The sequence below is a fragment of the Anas platyrhynchos genome, chromosome W, assembly GCF_047663525.1.
Source record: "Anas platyrhynchos isolate ZD024472 breed Pekin duck chromosome W, IASCAAS_PekinDuck_T2T, whole genome shotgun sequence".
NCBI lineage: Eukaryota > Metazoa > Chordata > Aves > Anseriformes > Anatidae > Anas > Anas platyrhynchos.
Genome location: NC_092620.1, coordinates 6540997 through 6567054, shown reverse-complemented (window position 1 = coordinate 6567054; position 26058 = coordinate 6540997).

Sequence of the window (26058 nt, the reverse complement as noted above, 5' to 3'; positions counted from 1 at the left end):
ATCCCCAATAAGACACGAGAGATGGCCAGTGTTCTCACTTAATTCTTCAGGAAACAAAAATGCCACATCAAACTTAATCTAGACACTAAGGTTGAAATTGCCAGGGAAACAGACATATTTCAGAACACTGAAATACTGCCAGGACATTTACTCCAATATATTTATTGCTCAAGAGATATTTACATAATTTTTTAGTGGCCAGAAGCTGTCTCCATACATCTCAAATTACTGTGTTCCCACATTGTGGAGGGGCAGTGAGCTAATAGAAACCAAACAAGCAGAAGAACATTTGGGCAGTAATCGTGTGTTCTTCAGGATGGGAATTATGCAATGCAACCAACTGAATGAGGAAACATAATTTAAATGTGTTGCTAAGATGATCATAAAAAAAGGAAGTGGAAGATATATCTGCCACTGCAAGAATACTAAGTTTGTCTTAAATCAGACATTGCTCTCTACAACTACCTGAAATTAAGTTGTGGGGAACTGGGGTCAGCCTCTTCTCACAGGTACCTAGCAATAGGACTAGAGGGAATGACCTGAAGTTGCACCAGGGGAGGTTTAGGTTGGAAATTAAGAGACATTTCTTCTCAAAAAGAGTAGCCAGGCATTGGAATGGGGTGCCCAGAGAGGTGGTGGAGTCACCGTCCCTGGGGTTAAGAAAAGGTTGGACCTGGTGCTTAGGGACATGGTATAGTGGGTAATATTGGTGGTAGGGGGATGGGTGGACCAGATGATCTTAGAGATCTTTTCCAATCTTTATGATTCTATGACTCTATGATTTCATATTTGTTCTCCAGTGTTTTGTTATTTATTTTAACAGAAGTCCTTGTCAAACTTAGTGTTCCTAGTGTTGTTCTGGGTCTAGGCCTGTTTATTTATTTATTTATTTATTTATTTTTAAATTTTTTTCTTTGGACACTCATACTGTGGTGCAATTGCCTGAAGTGACTAGGAAAATTAAAGTAATATTCACATTTTAAAGAAAATGTACAGCATTGAAGAGGCTTTCAGGGTAGGGCGTAGCTGCATTACCTGAGTGTTCCCTAGGCTTCCAACCTTAGATGTTACCGCACTAAGGGAACCTGGTGTGCTAACTCTAAGGAACAGTGCAGAGCGTAGAGCGGAGTGGAGACACCACGGCTAGGCTCTGTGAACAGGTGGGGACTCGATTGGTCTTGCGCATACCGAGACCGATAAGCTGCACTTTTTGCTACTCTGAGCCAATGACCTGTCTAGTTTTGACAAATGTTGTACCCTGGTGTACTTTTGCTCATTATAACATCATTATAATACTAACACATACCTCCATCCCAAAAGCTACCCGCCTCCAAGGTGTGACCACCCTTCAGAGAGCACGAGCTCTGAATTTCTCGGAGCCTGTTACTTTAAACGGTGATGGGAGAACTTTTCACCAATCATAACTAAGATATGCTTGACTAGAGTCACTCAAGGATAGAAAATAATATAAATTGGCTTAAGAGAGAGGGGATGTCAGGGAAGGATACCATTGTTAGGAAAGATACCACCGTCATGGGAGATACCATCCTGAGGGAATACACCATCCCGAGGACCTCCTGACCCCTGGGATCAGTCGACGGTCTGAGCCTCTCTTCCCCCCCCCCCATTGGGACGCCTTTGGGTGAGATTTGAACACTTGGTTATACTGTGTGTCTCTGCAGAAACTTAGAAATCTCTATAGAGTCTTTGTGCCTTTTAACGCATTAATTTCCAGGTTGCACACCTGTGTATTTCATGCATGCTAGCTTGCTTTTGCAGACAGTAACTTTTGCCAGCAATCCAAAGAACCTGTGTACCTGTTGCTGTAATAAATTGCACTTGATTGCATTGTTCCTAGCCGTGATCACTCTCATTAAACATGACTAGAGTAAGGGTGGTTATATGTTATTGGTGTATCTGTGACTGTGGTAGTTCAGTGCTCTGAATCCAACCAGACCCCTAATGGTTAATGCGTTATTGGTGAATCTGTGATTGTGATAGTTCAGTACCCTGAATCCAACCGGACCTATAATGGTTAATCGGCTACACCCCTTAACGCAACACATACGTGTGAACTTTAAACATCCCTCAAATGTTTTAAAGGCTCTGCTGCTTCAGAATGTTTGGAGTGGGACTGAATCAGGCAGAGAAGTTTCTGAACAAGAAGTTATTGAAATCCGTACAGCTCCATCTAAAAAAAAAAAAAAAATCCCTTTACTTTTAAAAGCGTGGACACAGAGACAATCTGAGGCAGGGTCTGGCCCACAGTCCCCCAAGAAAGCTGTGACAAAGGGAGGAGCTGGAGCCTGGCTTTCCATCCACTGGGTGCAGGAAACAAGGGTGTTCCCCAGTGTGCTAGAAAACCACATATTTCATAAACTCAGGTTCAAACAATACTAATTTTCAAACTCTTTATTCCACAAAACATAAGTAATTGCACAAAAGAGCATTCGTACTTCCTTTTTGAGGTTACAGAGATGTAGCCAGTGGCATGGACATTCTTTCCTCCACAGCTTTAATAGAAAACAAATCCAGACACAAACATGTGGGTCAACAAACCAACCTGAAAAGCCTCAGAACAAAAACATCCTGCATTACCAGTAATGTTTGTTAAGGATACCAGAGTTGTTGAAAAACAAGGATCTGCCCTACACAAAAACTCCTGGCCCAACACACTCCTTGTGTCCCAGTATAAACCACCAGCTTGCTCCTGCTGAATCTGTCCTCCTGATACTTTATCACAGCTAAATCAAAAACATTTTTCTGCCCAATAAAACATAATAATATCCCATATCTGATTTTTTTTTTTTTTTCAGTTCCAGGCAATCTGTACAGTTTGGTTGGACTAGATGATCTGTGAAGGTCTCTTCTAACTGAACTATTTATTCTGTTCTGTTCCATTCTGTTCCATTATAGATTTAAATATTAATTTTGCACCATGCCCTGCTTTGATGCTACCCTGATTTTGTTAGAACTGTGCGCCATTCTCACTGTAACATTAAAATCCCAGATTGTCTATGGGATAATGCTTTCTTTTGCCAGAGCAGAGCTAGACAACCTGTAGTACCTGTTCCTTTGTTGTAGGGAATGGGCAAAGCTTCTGAGCAGCATTTCCCAGCAGAGAGCACCTCTGGGTGCCTGGGGTGCTGGTGAGAAGTATCGTGCTCTGCAAAGTCCCTGCTTTTGCCCATCCATAGACGTTTCATGTTTCTGGCTGTTTTCTCCATGGTAATATGAGAGAAGCAGGCTTCCTTCCATCCTGTCATATATCAACACTGAGTGAAGGTTAAAAATTATCCTGTTACTACTACTAGCTGATGTTGCCAGCCTCTTGGATTGCTACAGTACTTGTAGTTTAGTGGCAATTATGTTTCTAAGACAAACAGCCTCACTGACTCTGTTTCTCAATCCCCACACTGGAAAGGCTCTCAAAGAAAGTTTGATACCTGAATTTTCATATCTCCACTGGGCAGATGTAATTGCTGATTTCACTACATGCCTCTTTCTTATTGTGTCTGTTAAGATTTCAGCTTTATTTCTTGAATAAGTTTTCCCCTGCTGCATTCTCTTCTTACTCCAGCTCACAAGCCTATATCAAACATGTTTTCAGAGCCTTTTTGTAAATTCATTTTTGACAGTTCCTGGTTTCTGATCATTTTATTATGTCTCCTATAAATTGGTCTCTCCAAAATAATGAGCAAGGCCATGGTCCTAGCAGACATGAATGTGGTTGTGCCCATGAACATACAGAAAAAATATATAAACCACTGAGGTAGGACTTTGAACTCATTCATAGATTGAATTTTGTACTTCAGTAGTTAAACATGGTCCCTATAAGGACAAAAAATTCAAGGCAACGGTGACATGGGAACATGATGATAGTCTTTATGTTTTAGGATAGGAAAGTCCAAAGGAAGAACCAAAAAGGCTCAGCAGTTAGGACATTAGATCTGCTTTTGCACCCTTTCACTATTCAAATAGCACTGATAATGTTAAACAAATCAACCCATTAACGTGTTTATACCAATATATATATTTTTCCCCTAAAAGGAAAAAAAATAAAAAAGCAAAATGTTTGCTCAATATATATATATATTTCCCCTGACAGATAGATAGAGTGGAACAAAATCTGTTTCTAGACTAGGTCTTAGCCTTTTTGCTCTTCAAGCATAAACCAGGGATAACAGCACTCTCCTGTCTCTCAGGGGTGTTGTGTAGATAAATACATTAAAGACTAAGAGGTGCTCAACTTCCAGATAAGTATTTTAGGCAGTTCCTGCTGAATTCCCAAATGCTTGCTTTCTAAAGCTCTGTAAAATTACTGGGCGCGATGCTTCCTGCTGTATATTGTCTTAACATTTGCCCCTGTTCAAACAAAGCAGGTGAAAAACACTGTTGGATTGTGTACTCATTTACACTGATGTGCAAATGTCCCCCTGAGATTCAAGGATCAAATTCTCAGTGTCCATAGCAGTGTATGATACAATAGTGAAGCAAAAGTGATGATAAAGAAAGCATGCCCAGGAGAAAAGGGCTTGTCACTGCTTCTTACTTGGACTCCAAGAAATTGCTAACAGATTCCTCCAGAGAAGCGATATAGCTGTATGCATAAAACAACTAAAATATTCATTACACACAAAATGAGTGAAAATGTACGCCGATAATTTCTACATATGATGTTTTTAAATATGATACAGATGACCAAAGGTCTTTATCTTGACCCCTTCTCCCATTACAATGCTGCCACTCATGAGCATTTATTTATAGCCAAGCCAACAAATATGACAAATAAGCTTACTTTTTATCTTTTGAGGTGTAAAACACTTTCCAAAGAGCAAATGTAGCTCACTCACAGGAAACTACATCCAGGCAATGGTAAAATTTCAAAATCAATCTCTGAGCCATCAAGAAATACTTATTCAAGACAGTACAAGTAACCCAAACTCATTTTTCTTGTACATTTAAAGTACAACTACAAGCTAAGCAGCCCTTTGCCATTTCCACTTGACTCAAGCTTCAGTCAGGACAGCTGTAGGTAAAGAAAAGCAAAAAGAGAGCACGAGCTCTGAATTTCTCAGAGCCTATACCTTCAAACTTTTAGATATGCTTGACTAGAGTCACTCAAGCTCCACCTAAAAGACAGAAAATAATATAAATTGGAATAAGAGAGAGGGGATGTCAGGGAAGATACCATCATCAGGGAAGATACCATCCTGACTTCTGGGATCAGTTGATGGGTTGATCCTCTCCTCCCCTCCCCTGCACATGGTATGGAATAAAGGGTGGATAGATGTCTTGGTTTCAGTTAGAACAGAATTAATTTTCTTCCTAGTAGCTTGTAGAATACTATGTTTTGGATTAGGATGAGAAGAGTGCTGATAACACCCCTATGTTTTAATTGTTGCAGAGCAGTGCTTACACCTGGTGGTCTGTGCTGAAGAAGCCCCACTGTACAACCAGTTACCAGAGAATGAGAAGAAATATGCCCTGTTCACTGATGGGTCCTGTCGTATTGTGGGGAAGCATCGGAGATGGAAGGCTGCTGTATGGAGTCCTACACGACGAGTTGCAGAAGCTGCTGAGGGAGAAGGTGAATCGAGTCAGTTTGCAGAAGTGAAGGCCATTCAGCTGGCTTTAGACATTGATGAACGAGAAAAGTGGCCAGTTCTCTATCTCTACACCGATTCATGGATGGTAGCAAATGCCCTGTGGGGATGGTTACAGCAATGGAAGCCAAACAACTGGCAGTGTAGGGGCAAACACATCTGGGCTGCTGCATTGTGGCAAGATATTGCTGCTCAGGTGGAGAACCTGGCTGTGAAAGTACACCACGTAGATGCTCATGTGCCCAAGAATCGGGCTACTGAAGAACATCAAACCAACCAGCAGGTGGATCAGGCTGCTAAGATTGAAATAGCTCAGGTAGACCTGGATTGGCAGCATAAAGGTGAATTATTTATAGCCCGCTGGGCCCATGACACCTCAGGCCATCAAGGTAGAGATGCAACATACAGATGGGCTCATGATTGAGGGGTGGACCTGACCATGGACGCTATAGCACAGGTTATTCATGACTGTGAAACATGTGCTGCAATCAAGCAAGCCAAACGGTCAAAGCCTCTTTGGTATGGAGGACGATGGCTGAAATATAAATATGGAGAGGCCTGGCAGATTGATTACATCACACTCCCTCAAACCCGCAACGGCAAGCGACACAATGGTGGAAGCAACCACCGGATGGCTAGAAACATATCCTGTGCCTCATGCCACCGCCCGGAACACTATCCTGGATCATATGGTGACATGGCACCCCAGAAAGAATAGAATCAGACAATGGGACTCATTTCCCAAACAACCTTATAGACACTTGGGCCAAAGAACATAGTATTGAGTGGGTGTATCACATCCCCTATCATGCACCAGCCTCCGGGAAAGTTGAACGATACAATGGACTGTTAAAGACTACCCTGAAAGCAATGGGCGCTGGGACATTCAAAAATTGGGATACGCATTTGGCAAAGGCCACATGGTTAGTCAACACTAGGGGATCTGCCAACCGAGCTGGACCTGCCCAATCCAACCTGTTACGTACTGTAGAAGGGGATAAAGTTCCTGTAGTTCACGCGAGAAATATGCTGGGTAAAACAGTCTGGGCTACTCCTGCCTCAGGAAAAGGCAAACCCATTCGTGGAATTGCTTTTGCTCAGGGACCTGGATACACTTGGCAGGTAATGCAAAAGAATGGGGAGGTCCGGTGTGTATCTCAAGGGATTTTAATACTGGGTGAGAGTAGCCCATGAATTGAATCGTATCATGTTAATTACTATATAATACTGTGTCATCACTACCATGACTACTATATACCCTAGATGAAAATGGTGATTAATTAGAATGTATGGGAAAGAGTGTAACCTGAGCATGACATAAATGGTATGGAATAAGGGGTGGATAGATGTCCTGGTTTCAGTTAGAACAGAGTTAATTTTCTTCCTAGTAGCTGGTGGAATGCTGTGTTTTGGCTTAGGATGAGAAGAGTGCTGATAACACCCCGATGTTTTAATTGTTGCAGAGCAGTGCTTACATCAAGCCAAGGACTTTTCAGCTTCTCACTCTGTCCTGCCAACGGGCAGGCTGGGGGTGCAGCAAGAGCTGGGAGGGGACAGACCCAGAGCAGCTGACCCAAACTAGCCAAAGGGGTATTCCATACCATCTGGCGTCATGCTGGACAATATATAGGGGTGGCTAGCTGGGGGGAGGTGGGCCAGACTGCTCGGGGTTAGGCTGGGCATTGGTTAGCTGGTGGTGAGCAATTGCGTTGTGCATTACTTGTTTTGTACATATTATTAGTAGTAGTACTATTATCATCATCATTGTTATTATTATTATTGTTATTATTATTTTCCTGTCTTAATAAACTGTCTTTATCTCAACTCACAGGCTTCACTTTCCCATTTCTCTCCCCCATCCCAGAGAGGGAGGGGGGAGGGTGAGCGAATGGCTGTGTGGTGTTTAGCTGCTAGCCAGGTTAAACCACAATAGCATGTTATGTTGTTGGTTAATCCCTGATTGTGATAGTTCATTGCTCTGAATCTGACCGGACCTATATTGGTTAATGCATTATTGGTGAATCTGTGACTGTGATAGTTCAGTACCCTGAATCCAGCCAGACCCATAATGGTTAATCGGTCACACCCCTTAGCATGACAACATGCACCATCTACTACGTGTAGTCTTAAATTTTTGTTTAGACTCATTTCTTAGAAAATATCAGAAATCTGATATTCTCTTGCAGTACAGGAAAATTGTTTTCTACCTGATCTGAGAAGACAGTAGAGTAAAATGCATTTTTTTTAGCCAGTATTTAAGATACAAGATGATGAACATCATGTGTTTTGAGTGCTGGTGGGGAAGGAAATCCCACTAAAATGAACCAAAGCATAGGTCGAATCCTTTATAAGGAAGAGGATGGTGCTGCTTACAGCAGCTGAGAAAAGAGGGAGGTTTTTATGAAGTAAAAGTTTAAAGACCAAGTTAAAAAGATCTTTGTTCTTAAGCAAGAGAGATACCAGTGGGAGAGTGAGTAGTAGGAAAGAATTCAGGACAAATGTCTCAAAGGAGCTACAGAAAAAGCTCTTAAAAAATAAATAATAACAATAATAATAAAAGAAACACTAAACAAAACACAGAAAATATTTTGAAAAGCTGAAGGAACAAGGAAGATGCCACCAAAGTTGCCTAGAAGTCAAGAGCTGCCAAATCAAGGCTGGCTTTAAAAAATTAAAAAGTCAGGAAATGGCATTCTTCCTAAACATCTACTGAGGCCCAGAGGCACAACAAAAGAAACCCACTACAGCTGCATGGAAATTGGTAAATTCTTGTTCTCATGCTATGTGTCAAACTCCTTTCTCTCTGCTTCCCTAATTCATATTTCTGCACATGAGCTAATCCAGACACTGAAAAGACTTTAATGCTAAAATATTGGTTAGGAGGCAACACTCAGATCTTTATGGGAAGATGAATATATATAAAAAAAGCTCAAAATCCAGAGTAAAGAATGAGGGAACTAGGGTCTGAGATGAGTTCTGCCTGATCTCCAGAAACCAGATTATAATATCTATGGGTTTTCTGAGCTAGTTTAACAGGGCACTGAAGAAATATGGGAGAAAGCAAGGAAAGGTGTCACCTTGTATAGCTGGTGACAGCAAGAACTCCCTCTGTTTACTTACCTGCATGTCTTTCTGCTCCTAGCACTCACCATACCTCTGGAATAAGATGTAGCACTTTTCAAGACATTGTGGTTTATTATTTGCTGCTGAAAAACCTCCCAGTGGTTCAGGTATGCCAGGATATCTTTTCTTCTCAGAAAGAGTAATCAGGCATTGAAACAGGTTGCCCAGGGAGGTGGTGGAATTGCTGTCCCTGGGGGTATTTAAGGAAAGGTTGGAAGTGGTGTTTAGGGATGTGGTTTAGTGGGTGACACTGTTAGTAGGGGGTTGGTTGGACCAGATGATTCTATGAATCATGATTCTAGGATTTAAGACAACCCACACTTTGAACAGGAGCTGTGTTGTGCTGTGGATGGAGGAGTTGGGAGCAGCTGTCACAGAAACAGCTGCAAGGGAGTGATGCTACTCAGGGATCCTCCTCTGCAGGAGAAGTCCTCCAGGGGCTGAATTCTGCAGTTTTACAAATACTTTGTGTCTCTGAAGTGTCTTTCTTGTGCTTTCATGTAAAGCATACCTGTTTTCAGGGAGTAAGTCTTCCTTAAAAAGGATATTTGGTGTTCCTATTCATTCATTATCTTTCTTTTACCCCTGCTAATTACTCCTTTGGTACTAAACTAAGCAGAACATTAAACCTTTTGTCCTTACAGGAGAGAGAATTCAAGTGAATTAACCTGCCAGAAAGATATTCTGGAGATCCATTCCCTTACAGGGAACATCTTCTCTGCTCCTTTGAATGAAGGCAAATACACAAGAGCACCAAAGTAAATGCTTTCTATATTTCAGTTTTGATTTGTGTCCTGGTTTCAGTTAGAACAGAATTAATTTTCTTCCTAGTAGCTGGTGGAATGCTGTGTTTTGGCTTAGGATGAGAAGAGTGCTGATAACACCCCGATGCTTTAATTGTTGCAGAGCAGTGCTTATACTAAGCCAAGGACATCTCAGCCTTTTGCTCTGTCCTGCCAACGGGCAGGCTGGGGGTGCAGTAAGAGCTGGGAGGGGACAGACCCAGGACAGGTGACCCTAAGGTTGAGATAACGGCAGATCTGACCAGAGTGTGTTAAACTAAAATTGGTGTAAGTATTAGACCTGCTTAATAGTCGCTCGTCATAATGCTGATTGCTTTAATCTCAACTCTGCTGCGCCTGTTTTCCAAATTGAGTATTATAGTACATTATTTTCCGTATTTGCTCTCTGTCGTGTTGTTTATCCTCTCCGGGCCCTGGTTTCAGATCATTATGGTACTGTGTGCTGTAGCAATGGCTTATGAGACGATGAAATATCTGGTCATGACTCTAACTTGTTATTTGTATTCAGTAACATCGTCGACTCTGTACTTTGGAAACTGTATCTTGGAAACTATTAGCAATTATACCTATTGTTTTTTTCCATTAGGGAGTCAATCTGTGGAGGGAAAAGGGGAGGATATTTTTTCTTACTTGATTACTCTCCCTTTCTCCTTCACCACCCTCTTATCCCCTGAGCTTGTCACAATAGCTCTCCAAGATATTGAATATCCTTGGGATACTCAGACCAGCATAGTCTTGTTGTTCTGCCTCCTGAATGCACTTCAGATTCTGCTTAAAGTTAAACAACTACTTAGGAGTCTCATCCGGAGATCTGCCCGGAGGCAGTATAGTTGTGGGTGGCAGGGAGTATGGGTGGATATGGGCAGGCATCTAGAGCAGTTGGCACCCCCAGTGTTTTGGAAATTCACCCCTGAACAATGGCAAAATCCTCAAAAACTGGCAGAATGTTTGAAAAAAAGGTGTCATGATTCTGGCAGTTCCAAAGTAACACAAATCATTGTAACGTGCTGGGGCCTGGCTCATGCCTATCGAGCTGCCATGGATACTGCTATCAACTTAGTGACAGACCCTGCGGCCACTCCAAGCCCTGTGACAGATCCAACGGCCACTGTGACCCCTACGGTGGACTCTGCAGCCGCTCCAGTCCCAGCTCCTGCAGCCGCTCCAGTCCCAGCTCCTGCAGCTGCTCCAGTCCCAGCTCCTGAAGCCGCTCCAGCTCCACCTCCTACCGCTGCTCCAGTCCCAGCTCCTGCAACCGCTCCAGCTCCAGCTCCTGTGGCCGCTACAGCTCCGCTTCCTGCAACTGATCCAGCTCCTGCAGCCGCTCCAGCTCCTGTGGCCATGTAAGAGAAACGAGCTGTAGCAGTGCAAGTGGACCCTGCAGAGGGTATTCCAACCCTTGTAACGGGGTCAGAGAAACGAGCTGTAGCAGTGCAAGTTGACCCTGCAGAGGGTATTCCAACCCCTGTGGCAGACCCTGTAACAAAGTCAGAGAAACGAGCAGTAGCAGTGCAAGCTGCCCCTGTAGAGAAGGTGAAAAAATGGTATAGAGATTCAGGTCGTTTAGAACGCAGAGAGTCTTCTGCCAATCCAGGTAGGGGAGGGTGAGCGAACGGCTGCGTGGTGTTTAACTGCCGGCCGGGTTAAACCACGACAATTTGTAACATTTGAAGAGATTGGGACAGGTTAATTCAGGTCTTAAATTCAAGTGTTCAAAAAATAACATTTTCAGAGCTTGACATTAGTCCCAATCTCTCTTTCTCATTTCTATTCTCTGATCTTTAAAGGCAAAAAATTAGATGCAGTACTTATTACTCCAAGTGGCAATAAAATATGCTTCATAACAGTCTGTGAAAACAGGGAAAAGAAGTGAAAGCATACAAATGGTTTACATTAAGAATGGGTGTAGGATAGAGGACTTCAGGATTTCCATTCTGCTGAGCCTTTCTTCTCTTATTTGTCTTTCCTTCATAAGCTCACCAGAGTGTCACTAAGTATATACTTAAATGTGCTCACAGCCTCCAGGCATTACTCTACACCTAATAATCCCAAAGTAAATGCATTGCATGATTGGTACAAAACAAGAAAGATAGCCTGCCTTCATTTAAGGCAATAAAAGAGCTCATGCAGATTTAAGAGAATACAGAATTTCACTCCATATGTTCACAGTTCTTTCAGTTACAGTAATGTTATTAGTAGCAGGTGTAACACTCGTATATTAAAATCTCTCCTTTAATAACAAAATTTTCATGATTGGCATCAGATAGCAAGAACAAAATAAAGACAATAAAAATGGTTATAGCCCTTTCATCAATAGTTCTCAGTTTCCTAAAAAAGAAGTGATAATCGTTATGTCTGCTTTGCACATGAGGAGTCTGAGGTTAGTTTCACTGGTTTACCCAGCCAGCTCCACTCTTTAAAACAAAGAACATTACCAAAATAAACATCAAAGATTACTTTTGTTTTTCAGACAATAAGATTTTTTGACTTACTTAGGATGCCAGCAGGCTAACATTAAAATTTTTGCTTGTCCAGATCAATGTTTTATTTTCAACAGAAAATAAACCAATAGAATAATAAAACAAATTCATCGTGGTCTCTACTGCCTTGAAGGAATCAGAGATAGTACTTAGTGTTTATAGTGCAACTCAGTAGAGCACAGTGCCAAATGGTCACAGACATTTTCCCATTGCACATCAGAAATGAGCTAACATCCAAAGCAGATGAATGAAAAGGAGTGACAATTTTTTTTTTTTCCCTAAATTGAAGGATCAGAGCAGGCAGGAAGAGACACACACTGTAGCAAGCTGAACTCTTCCATTTGTCCAAGAAATAGTGCAGTGTCTCACTGCACTATTGCATTACACATGAACAGTTCAATCTCCAATATTTCCATATTTTTTTTTTGCTTGTTCATTTTCTATCTGAAATTAGATAATTTGTGATGAAAATGTGATGAATCATTAACATTTTTACCAAAAAATGCAGCTGTTTGCTGGAAAAAAATAAAAACAAAAGGCCTGCTATCTGCCAGTCATAGAAGCTGTCTTGATTTCTGACCAATGTACTAAACCTTGAGGAGCAGAATAATGTGCATGTGTGTATGAGTGAGAAAGAGGGCTGTTTTGCTTATTTTTAGTTTTCTAACTTGGGTGCTATGAATTGCATCATTCATACATACTGTGATCCTGAATCGCTTGAAGTAAACCATATGAACACCTGTGAATACCTTCGTGAAGTTACTAACCAACTATTTGGTTGTTGTATTTTATTAGGATTTCTTTGTTCTTGCTCATTAGGATCAAGAATTCCAGATTTGATCTCTCATACTGAAAGTTTCATTAAAAACACTTTACTACCAGGAAAAAAAAAAGTTGGACTTTGGCCAATAGACAGTTCCACAAAACATCCCTATTATTTTGCAGTAAACAGCTAGCTGGCCATGCTGTTCAGTATGTACATAGAAACCTAGTTCCTTCAGCAGTAAGACAATATATTCCTTTTCCCCAGATTTTCATAAGACTAGCCAGACCTATGAAAGAATAATTACATTACCATAAAACATTTCAAATTTTGATCCTATAAATTTATTTGATGGATTCATAAATGATAATTATTTCTCTCTCTCTCTTTTTTTTTTTCCTTGGGGATTTTTTTGTTAGTTTGGTTTGGTTTTGGTCTTTTTTGAGAGCAGTGCAACCTTGGATGATGAGGCTGATCTGTACCAAGTTTTAGTACATGTACTAAAAAAATGAAAAAAGAAAAAAAAAAGTACATCTTTTCTTTTATTTTCTTTTTCTTTTCTTTTCTTTTCTTTTCTTTTCTTTTCTTTTCTTTTCTTTTCTTTTCTTTTCTTTTCTTTTCTTTTCTTTTCTTTTCTTTTCTTTTCTTTTCTTTTCTTTTCTTTTTTTTTCCTGAAAATAGATTAGTAACACTGAAGTAAAACCTTGTGCTTTAGTTACCTTGCCCTTGGAACTGTTATTTAGGCTGTTTAAATACCATTGATTCAATTCATTTTCTTCACCTGGAAAGCAAAGAACCCATCATATATGGCAATGCACTTGCACGCATGTTTAGGCATGCGTGAACACATGCTCTCTCCAGAGTCAGAAGGTCAGTTCAGAAGACTCAAATCCAAAAAAGTGCAAAACAGTTCAATGAGATTAAAAAAAAAAAAAAGAAAAAGAAAAATACTGATTTCCAATATATATATTATTCTTGTGTGTTATAAAAGCATTAAGGCTTCGTGTTGGACATGCAGTGTTGGGAAATACAGCCAAGGGAAGTAGACCCTGGTCCTGTTTTGCTGATGCAGGCTGCGGGAATGAGTTGTAGGGCCTGGTTTGAGGTCTCTGCTCTATCCTTGTTTCACAAGTCAGTGTCAATGTTTCTGTAATGCTAATTGCTACAGGAAACGTTCCTGACCAGGTTATTGCTGTTGGTGGTTGATTTGTTTGTTTATTTACAAGAATCATACAATCATATTGGTCTGACCTATGCAAAATGCAAAGTGGGTTTTTTGTCTGTCTGGTTATCTTGTAAAAAATTTTTATTTTCAAATCATACTACATATAGTCTTTACCTGCAGATTACAGGTAAAAACTACATTGGACATCTAGGTTAGTTGGGAAATATTTTATAAACTATGCTAATAACCAGGCCAAAAACCCTGGTCTTCCACTTTCCTCCCCTGGAAACCACAGCCCTTAGCATTCTTGAAAATTGCTCTGAGTGTTTTGGAGAGTGGAATATGATTTGTGAACATTTCCATTTCAATTCAATAAGAAGCAACCTGCTTCTACAAACTGCCTGGTTTATTTCATATTATAAAGGATGTATTCTTAACCTCAAATGGAAACATCTCTATTATCATGTTTAGTCGTCCATGTACAATGCTGGTTAATTATTTATACCAATTAAAGACAGAAACCTTGAGCTATTAGCAACCTGCCAAAGGATTTTGTTGTTGTTGTTGTTGTTGTTGTTGTTGTTGTTTTCATCATTCCTGAATGAAGTCATCTTAAGGATTTGAGGGACTGCTCTCTGAAAAGCATTTCCTGATGCTATATGAACAGGCTGCATATGGAAATACTGCTAGATGTATTCAGTGTGCATTCAGTTTGGTGTTATCCTATTTGGTTATTTCACCAGACTAAACTTTGGAGTCTTCTCTAGATTTCCAATTGGAACAAAGGCTTTGTTTATGATTGCAGTTTTTGTACTTCTGTTCTGTAAGAGAATACTGTTATATGAGGTTTTATTTTTAATGCTGAAAGAATAGACAGGAAACGTTTCCTAAGGGGGAAAAAATGTCTTTGCTTGGCTAGTAACAGAGACAGATAGTGCATTATATTCCACTAGGAATAAACAGAAAGCTCTTTCTGCCACTGCTGCTCTTTTTTTCACCTTGAATTGCTGATGCTTACCCAAATGCCAGCTGACACTGAGCGGGATCATTTCTGACTAGGATGCTGAAATATGCTTTGACGTCTTTACATGTTTTATATAGGCTTCAAGTCCTTTGTGCCTCACAGCAAAATCACAGCCATGCCCTATGCAGTATGCAAATGTGTGTCCTTTCCTTCTTGATGTTTTCCTAACACATCATTCTGGGAACATGGCTTTTTTTTTTATTCCTGCTCATTTTATCCATTTTAATTTAGGTTATGTTTTGGTTTGGGCTGGGGGTAGTGTGATTTTTTTTGTTTGTTTTTTGTTTGTCTGTTTGCTTCTTTTTCAGGAAGGAATTGCTTGATTTATTCCATGTTCCTTTGACCACAACATTTAAAAATAAAGACTTATAAAATATGTTATTTTCCCTTTCTCTTCTTTCCTAAACAGTAACCAATAAAACTGAAACTGAACTGCTTTTAGGATCACAATGTTCAACAACAGAAGGCCTATTACATAGGAATCTGGAAATATTATTGGTCTTTGATATGCAATTTTAAACATTGAATGAATACAGCCTATATAGCCCAAGTTCCTGAGATTGAAAATCTTCCTTTGAACACACTGAGAGCTAAATATTTTCTTATTGCTGCCTGAAGTTATGCCAGGATTACACACTTCAACTGTAATGTCTTTGTCTAACATTTCAAAAACATTACACTACCACTAAACTGACCTCTCCATTTTTTCATATTTAAAAGTTTCAGATAGCAGAAAGCCTGAAAGGACTCAGTGAACTGATCTTGGGAAATCCATAGCAAAGAGATTGAACTGTTACACTAATTTCTAAATGAGAAACTAAATCCCTGAAAGGTTACAGAACTTCTTCCAGGCCCACAAAGAAAGTCCTTGGAAAGACAGCTTTCTGCATCCCAAACCAGACCCCTCAAAGCCACAGGACACTTTGACTTTGACTGGTTTTGCAGCTACTGTGGGGGGAAAAATCCAACCCCTTTACCCATTAAGAAAACATTTTCAGCATATTCTAATATCCATCCACCAGACAAAACTTATTTATGTAGCCACCACACACAGTAATTTCCCAGTGAAGTTAATCTGTACATGTCAAGAAGACATTCTGGAAGAAGACCGATTATAAATATGTTGTTTTTGCATTTTACTCTACTGTCTTCTCAGATCAGGTAGAAAACAATTTTCCTGTACTGCAAGAGAATATCAGATTTCTGATATTTTCTAAGAAATGAGTCTAAACAAAAATTTAAGACTACACGTAGTAGATGGTGCATGTTGTCATGCTAAGGGGTGTGACCGATTAACCATTATGGGTCTGGCTGGATTCAGGGTACTGAACTATCACAGTCACAGATTCACCAATAATGCATTAACCAATATAGGTCCGGTCAGATTCAGAGCAATGAACTATCACAATCAGGGATTAACCAACAACATAACATGCTATTGTGGTTTAACCTGGCTAGCAGCTAAACACCACACAGCCATTCGCTCACCCTCCCCCCTCCCTCTCTGGGATGGGGGAGAGAAATGGGAAAGTGAAGCCTGTGAGTTGAGATAAAGACAGTTTATTAAGACAGGAAAATAATAATAACAATAATAATAATAACAATGATGATGATAATAGTACTACTACTAATAATATGTACAAAACAAGTAATGCACAACGCAATTGCTCACCACCAGCTAACCAATGCCCAGCCTAACCCCGAGCAGTCTGGCCCACCTCCCCCCAGCTAGCCACCCCTATATATTGTCCAGCATGACGCCAGATGGTATGGAATACCCCTTTGGCTAGTTTGGGTCAGCTGCTCTGGGTCTGTCCCCTCCCAGCTCTTGCTGCACCCCCAGCCTGCCCGTTGGCAGGACAGAGTGAGAAGCTGAAAAGTCCTTGGCTTGATGTAAGCACTGCTCTGCAACAATTAAAACATCGGGGTGTTATCAGCACTCTTCTCATCCTAAGCCAAAACACAGCATTCCACCAGCTACTAGGAAGAAAATTAACTCTGTTCTAACTGAAACCAGGACATCTATCCACCCCTTATTCCATACCATTTATGTCATGCTCAGGTTACACTCTTTCCCATACATTCTAATTAATCACCATTTTCATCTAGGGTATATAGTAGTCATGGTAGTGATGACACAGTATTATATAGTAATTAACATGATACGATTCAATTCATGGGCTACTCTCACCCAGTATTAAAATCCCTTGAGATACACACCGGACCTCCCCATTCTTTTGCATTACCTGCCAAGTGTATCCAGGTCCCTGAGCAAAAGCAATTCCACGAATGGGTTTGCCTTTTCCTGAGGCAGGAGTAGCCCAGACTGTTTTACCCAGCATATTTCTCGCGTGAACTACAGGAACTTTATCCCCTTCTACAGTACGTAACAGGTTGGATTGGGCAGGTCCAGCTCGGTTGGCAGATCCCCTAGTGTTGACTAACCATGTGGCCTTTGCCAAATGCGTATCCCAATTTTTGAATGTCCCAGCGCCCATTGCTTTCAGGGTAGTCTTTAACAGTCCATTGTATCGTTCAACTTTCCCGGAGGCTGGTGCATGATAGGGGATGTGATACACCCACTCAATACTATGTTCTTTGGCCCAAGTGTCTATAAGGTTGTTTGGGAAATGAGTCCCATTGTCTGATTCTATTCTTTCTGGGGTGCCATGTCACCATATGATCCAGGATAGTGTTCCGGGCGGTGGCATGAGGCACAGGATATGTTTCTAGCCATCCGGTGGTTGCTTCCACCATTGTGTCGCTTGCCGTTGCGGGTTTGAGGGAGTGTGATGTAATCAATCTGCCAGGCCTCTCCATATTTATATTTCAGCCATCGTCCTCCATACCAAAGAGGCTTTGACCGTTTGGCTTGCTTGATTGCAGCACATGTTTCACAGTCATGAATAACCTGTGCTATAGCGTCCATGGTCAGGTCCACCCCTCAATCATGAGCCCATCTGTATGTTGCATCTCTACCTTGATGGCCTGAGGTGTCATGGGCCCATCAGGCTATAAATAATTCACCTTTATGCTGCCAATCCAGATCCACCTGAGCTACTTCGACCTTAGCAGCCTGATCCACCTGCTGGTTGGTTTGATGTTCTTCAGTAGCCCGATTCTTGGGCACATGAGCATCTACGTGGTGTACTTTCACAGCCAGGTTCTCCACCTGAGCAGCAATATCTTGCCACAATGCAGCAGCCCAGATGTGTTTGCCCCTACACTGCCAGTTGTTTGGCTTCCATTGCTGTAACCATCCCCACAGGGCATTTGCTACCATCCATGAATCGGTGTAGAGATAGAGAACTGGCCACTTTTCTCGTTCATCAATGTCTAAAGCCAGCTGAATGGCCTTCACTTCTGCAAACTGACTCGATTCACCTTCTCCCTCAGCAGCTTCTGCAACTCGTCGTGTAGGACTCCATACAGCAGCCTTCCATCTCCGATGCTTCCCCACAATACGACAGGACCCATCAGTGAACAGGGCATATTTCTTCTCATTCTCTGGTAACTGGTTGTACAGTGGGGCTTCTTCAGCACAGACCACCAGGTGTAAGCACTGCTCTGCAACAATTAAAACATAGGGGTGTTATCAGCACTCTTCTCATCCTAATCCAAAACATAGTATTCTACAAGCTACTAGGAAGAAAATTAATTCTGTTCTAACTGAAACCAAGACATCTATCCACCCTTTATTCCATACCATGTGCAGGGGAGGGGAGGAGAGGATCAACCCATCAACTGATCCCAGAAGTCAGGATGGTATCTTCCCTGATGATGGTATCTTCCCTGACATCCCCTCTCTCTTATTCCAATTTATATTATTTTCTGTCTTTTAGGTGGAGCTTGAGTGACTCTAGTCAAGCATATCTAAAAGTTTGAAGGTATAGGCTCTGAGAAATTCAGAGCTCGTGCTCTCTTTTTGCTTTTCTTTACCTACAGCTGTCCTGACTGAAGCTTGAGTCAAGTGGAAATGGCAAAGGGCTGCTTAGCTTGTAGTTGTACTTTAAATGTACAAGAAAAATGAGTTTGGGTTACTTGTACTGTCTTGAATAAGTATTTCTTGATGGCTCAGAGATTGATTTTGAAATTTTACCATTGCCTGGATGTAGTTTCCTGTGAGTGAGCTACATTTGCTCTTTGGAAAGTGTTTTACACCTCAAAAGATAAAAAGTAAGCTTATTTGTCATATTTGTTGGCTTGGCTATAAATAAATGCTCATGAGTGGCAGCATTGTAATGGGAGAAGGGGTCAAGATAAAGACCTTTGGTCATCTGTATCATATTTAAAAACATCATATGTAGAAATTATCGGCGTACATTTTCACTCATTTTGTGTGTAATGAATATTTTAGTTGTTTTATGCATACAGCTATATCGCTTCTCTGGAGGAATCTGTTAGCAATTTCTTGGAGTCCAAGTAAGAAGCAGTGACAAGCCCTTTTCTCCTGGGCATGCTTTCTTTATCATCACTTTTGCTTCACTATTGTATCATACACTGCTATGGACACTGAGAATTTGATCCTTGAATCTCAGGGGGACATTTGCACATCAGTGTAAATGAGTACACAATCCAACAGTGTTTTTCACCTGCTTTGTTTGAACAGGGGCAAATGTTAAGACAATATACAGCAGGAAGCATCGCGCCCAGTAATTTTACAGAGCTTTAGAAAGCAAGCATTTGGGAATTCAGCAGGAACTGCCTAAAATACTTATCTGGAAGTTGAGCACCTCTTAGTCTTTAATGTATTTATCTACACAACACCCCTGAGAGACAGGAGAGTGCTGTTATCCCTGGTTTATGCTTGAAGAGCAAAAAGGCTAAGACCTAGTCTAGAAACAGATTTTGTTCCACTCTATCTATCTGTCAGGGGAAATATATATATATATTGAGCAAACATTTTGCTTTTTTATTTTTTTTCCTTTTAGGGGAAAAATATATATATTGGTATAAACACGTTAATGGGTTGATTTGTTTAACATTATCAGTGCTATTTGAATAGTGAAAGGGTGCAAAAGCAGATCTAATGTCCTAACTGCTGAGCCTTTTTGGTTCTTCCTTTGGACTTTCCTATCCTAAAACATAAAGACTATCATCATGTTCCCATGTCACCGTTGCCTTGAATTTTTTGTCCTTATAGGGACCATGTTTAACTACTGAAGTACAAAATTCAATCTATGAATGAGTTCAAAGTCCTACCTCAGTGGTTTATATATTTTTTCTGTATGTTCATGGGCACAACCACATTCATGTCTGCTAGGACCATGGCCTTGCTCATTATTTTGGAGAGACCAATTTATAGGAGACATAATAAAATGATCAGAAACCAGGAACTGTCAAAAATGAATTTACAAAAAGGCTCTGAAAACATGTTTGATATAGGCTTGTGAGCTGGAGTAAGAAGAGAATGCAGCAGGGGAAAACTTATTCAAGAAATAAAGCTGAAATCTTAACAGACACAATAAGAAAGAGGCATGTAGTGAAATCAGCAATTACATCTGCCCAGTGGAGATATGAAAATTCAGGTATCAAACTTTCTTTGAGAGCCTTTCCAGTGTGGGGATTGAGAAACAGAGTCAGTGAGGCTGTTTGTCTTAGAAACATAATTGCCACTAAACTACAAGTACTGTAGCAATCCAAGAGGCTGGCAACATCAGCTAGTAGTAGTAACAGGATAATTTTTAACCTTCACTCAGTGTTGATATATGACAGGATGGAAGGAAGCCTGCTTCTCTCATATTACCATGGAGAAAACAGCCAGAAACATGAAACGTCTATGGATGGGCAAAAGCAGGGACTTTGCAGAGCACGATACTTCTCACCAGCACCCCAGGCACCCAGAGGTGCTCTCTGCTGGGAAATGCTGCTCAGAAGCTTTGCCCATTCCCTACAACAAAGGAACAGGTACTACAGGTTGTCTAGCTCTGCTCTGGCAAAAGAAAGCATTATCCCATAGACAATCTGGGATTTTAATGTTACAGTGAGAATGGCGCACAGTTCTAACAAAATCAGGGTAGCATCAAAGCAGGGCATGGTGCAAAATTAATATTTAAATCTATAATGGAACAGAATGGAACAGAACAGAATAAATAGTTCAGTTAGAAGAGACCTTCACAGATCATCTAGTCCAACCAAACTGTACAGATTGCCTGGAACTGAAAAAAAAAAAAAAATCAGATATGGGATATTATTATGTTTTATTGGGCAGAAAAATGTTTTTGATTTAGCTGTGATAAAGTATCAGGAGGACAGATTCAGCAGGAGCAAGCTGGTGGTTTATACTGGGACACAAGGAGTGTGTTGGGCCAGGAGTTTTTGTGTAGGGCAGATCCTTGTTTTTCAACAACTCTGGTATCCTTAACAAACATTACTGGTAATGCAGGATGTTTTTGTTCTGAGGCTTTTCAGGTTGGTTTGTTGACCCACATGTTTGTGTCTGGATTTGTTTTCTATTAAAGCTGTGGAGGAAAGAATGTCCATGCCACTGGCTACATCTCTGTAACCTCAAAAAGGAAGTACGAATGCTCTTTTGTGCAATTACTTATGTTTTGTGGAATAAAGAGTTTGAAAATTAGTATTGTTTGAACCTGAGTTTATGAAATATGTGGTTTTCTAGCACACTGGGGAACACCCTTGTTTCCTGCACCCAGTGGATGGAAAGCCAGGCTCCAGCTCCTCCCTTTGTCACAGCTTTCTTGGGGGACTGTGGGCCAGACCCTGCCTCAGATTGTCTCTGTGTCCACGCTTTTAAAAGTAAAGGGATTTTTTTTTTTTTTTTAGATGGAGCTGTACGGATTTCAATAACTTCTTGTTCAGAAACTTCTCTGCCTGATTCAGTCCCACTCCAAACATTCTGAAGCAGCAGAGCCTTTAAAACATTTGAGGGATGTTTAAAGTTCACACGTATGTGTTGCGTTAAGGGGTGTAGCCGATTAACCATTATAGGTCCGGTTGGATTCAGGGTACTGAACTATCACAATCACAGATTCACCAATAACGCATTAACCATTAGGGGTCTGGTTGGATTCAGAGCACTGAACTACCACAGTCACAGATACACCAATAACATATAACCACCCTTACTCTAGTCATGTTTAATGAGAGTGATCACGGCTAGGAACAATGCAATCAAGTGCAATTTATTACAGCAACAGGTACACAGGTTCTTTGGATTGCTGGCAAAAGTTACTGTCTGCAAAAGCAAGCTAGCATGCATGAAATACACAGGTGTGCAACCTGGAAATTAATGCGTTAAAAGGCACAAAGACTCTATAGAGATTTCTAAGTTTCTGCAGAGACACACAGTATAACCAAGTGTTCAAATCTCACCCAAAGGCGTCCCAATGGGGGGGGGGGAAGAGAGGCTCAGACCGTCGACTGATCCCAGGGGTCAGGAGGTCCTCGGGATGGTGTATTCCCTCAGGATGGTATCTCCCATGACGGTGGTATCTTTCCTAACAATGGTATCCTTCCCTGACATCCCCTCTCTCTTAAGCCAATTTATATTATTTTCTATCCTTGAGTGACTCTAGTCAAGCATATCTTAGTTATGATTGGTGAAAAGTTCTCCCATCACCGTTTAAAGTAACAGGCTCCGAGAAATTCAGAGCTCGTGCTCTCTGAAGGGTGGTCACACCTTGGAGGCGGGTAGCTTTTGGGATGGAGGTATGTGTTAGTATTATAATGATGTTATAATGAGCAAAAGTACACCAGGGTACAACATTTGTCAAAACTAGACAGGTCATTGGCTCAGAGTAGCAAAAAGTGCAGCTTATCGGTCTCGGTATGCGCAAGACCAATCGAGTCCCCACCTGTTCACAGAGCCTAGCCGTGGTGTCTCCACTCCGCTCTACGCTCTGCACTGTTCCTTAGAGTTAGCACACCAGGTTCCCTTAGTGCGGTAACATCTAAGGTTGGAAGCCTAGGGAACACTCAGGTAATGCAGCTACGCCCTACCCTGAAAGCCTCTTCAATGCTGTACATTTTCTTTAAAATGTGAATATTACTTTAATTTTCCTAGTCACTTCAGGCAATTGCACCACAGTATGAGTGTCCAAAGAAAAAAATTTAAAAATAAATAAATAAATAAATAAATAAACAGGCCTAGACCCAGAACAACACTAGGAACACTAAGTTTGACAAGGACTTCTGTTAAAATAAATAACAAAACACTGGAGAACAAATATGAAATCATAGAGTCATAGAATCATAAAGATTGGAAAAGATCTCTAAGATCATCTGGTCCACCCATCCCCCTACCACCAATATTACCCACTATACCATGTCCCTAAGCACCAGGTCCAACCTTTTCTTAACCCCAGGGACGGTGACTCCACCACCTCTCTGGGCACCCCATTCCAATGCCTGGCTACTCTTTTTGAGAAGAAATGTCTCTTAATTTCCAACCTAAACCTCCCCTGGTGCAACTTCAGGTCATTCCCTCTAGTCCTATTGCTAGGTATCTGTGAGAAGAGGCTGACCCCAGTTCCCCACAACTTAATTTCAGGTAGTTGTAGAGAGCAATGTCTGATTTAAGACAAACTTAGTATTCTTGCAGTGGCAGATATATCTTCCACTTCCTTTTTTTATGATCATCTTAGCAACACATTTAAATTATGTTTCCTCATTCAGTTGGTTGCATTGCATAATTCCCATCCTGAAGAACACACGATTACTGCCCAAATGTTCTTCTGCTTGTTTGGTTTCTATTAGCTCACTGCCCCTCCACAATGTGGGAACACAGTAATTTGAGATGTATGGAGACAGCTTCTGGCCACTAAAAAATTATGTAAATATCTCTTGAGCAATAAATATATTGGAGTAAATGTCCTGGCAGTATTTCAGTGTTCTGAAATATGTCTGTTTCCCTGGCAATTTCAACCTTAGTGTCTAGATTAAGTTTGATGTGGCATTTTTGTTTCCTGAAGAATTAAGTGAGAACACTGGCCATCTCTCGTGTCTTATTGGGGATGCTAGGACTTCACACAGGATAAGGACAATACCAATACTTTTTTCTAATGCAGGATCACCGCCTGGGTGTGCCATCTACAGGCTCTGTGTTTTCAAATATCACAGGGCAGGGTCCCAGAAATCATAACAGAGAAGTGAGACTATATGCATAGTCAAATACAGGTAAGATTATTATCTTCCATGAAGTCTAATTGTTGCAATAAGGTAGGAGGTATCTCTAAGACCTTTTTTTCCACAGAAGCAGAATGGGAAGGCCTTAATATTACCTATTGGCTACCTCACCGTAAGAGACTATTTAAACATACAAGACTAACAGTCCATAATTTTCTTTAAAATGTGAATATTACTTTAATTTTCCTAGTCACTTTAGGCAATTACTTCACACGTGTTTGTAAAATAAATATTTGTTTTGTTTTTACGGAAATTATTAAAAAATAAAGTCTTATATATATATATAAATAATATTTTTATTTAATATATATAAACAAGTTCCCTGGGTTCTCTTTCACTTGGATCAGTTCACTGTGAAAATGCTTGAGGGACTCAGGGTAGGATTCTGTGGACTGGAGATGGGAGGAGAGCCCTTTCTTGTGCAGTGCATCTCTAGAAGCACTTTGGATTAAATTGATCAGGGGACTCTAGGTAAGAACTGAACTGAAACTGCGTTCATGAGCGTAAATTCAATGTGGTGAACACAATCTGTATCTCTGTTCACAGCAGCTATGTGCTACAAGTCTTATCCTTCACATAGTTTTGGTTGCATCTTTACAGTATATTGTATAAGGCTTAGGGTGTAACATCTTCTCTTGTACCACCTGTTATAAATGGCTCAGTCCCAAAATAGGATTATAATCAAAGTTTACAATTTATTAAAAGAATAGAGGTAAGCAAACAGCGCTGGGTGCACCGGGAGTCTCCGCTCCACCTAGACGCACACCAGTTACATCAAGTAGCTGATTTTTATGCTCCTAGGCTAATACATATTCATTACTACTTCTAAAAAAAAACCGGGTTAATATGATTAGCTTCCGGGATCCAAACCCTCCTACTGGAGCATGCGCATCAGTCTCCGATGGTCCCCCTGGGGGTCTCTGGGGGTCTTTCATGCTGAAGGCTCATAGTCTTCCTCTCAGTTTTTTTTTTTCTTGTCCTTCCCCTTTGTACTCCTTGGCAGCATGTCAAAAGCTTACACAGCGTCCCCTGCAAGTTTTGTCTTCTAGCCGTCCTTCAGCTTCTTTCTTTCTTCTCCTTAATCTCCTGGCCACCTGGCCAGATATCAGAGGCTTGCATAGTGTCCCATTCAGAAGCCATAACAGTTACTAGTTGTTAGCAGTTGTTCTGAAACCCCCAGACATCAGAGACTTCAAAGAAAGAACATACAAATACCAATAGCTCTCTATTGACACTTCACATGTTGTTAAAACATTCCTCACAGGCCATTCACAGGGACACTCCAGTATAGCAGTGCTAAATCAACCACAAAGAAGGCAAAAAGGCTGTATCTGTTAGGAATAAGAGTTCGGAATAACAAAAGCAAATAGGCTCATGGATTTGAGGCATATTTCTGAAGATTTGATAAATTGACTATAATGAGGGGGAGACTGGGACACTGGGAGGAAAGGGAAGAAACCACATCTGTGGAGGAATTAAATTGCCAGTGCAGGACCCAGAGACAGACAGAACTGCTCTCTATTGACACGAATTGTTAAAATATTCCTTTGCAAGGTACAAGAACTATATACATTAACCATTCTGTTTTTCTTAGACTTGTGGTTATACGAGGGTATGTAAGACAGAAGGTCACATTCATCAGGAAAATAAATAAATAAGTAAATAAATTTTTATGTCTGTACTAACCAGGGGTGATTTGTTATCCCAAATCCTCGTGCCATCGTATTAATGACTGCTTGCACCAAGGGACAGCGAGAGTAATCCCCCATCTCCAGCAATGTCAGCTCTGCTGTGATTGCTATGTAATTAATCCAAGTCTGATGCTGGAATGAGGACATTGTATTCTGATGCATAATGAAACTTACTAATGGTGTCCTGCATAATTTATGGGATTTAATCATTCTAATGTAGATATAAGTATAATATGTAAACAGTTGTGTGGTTTTTTTT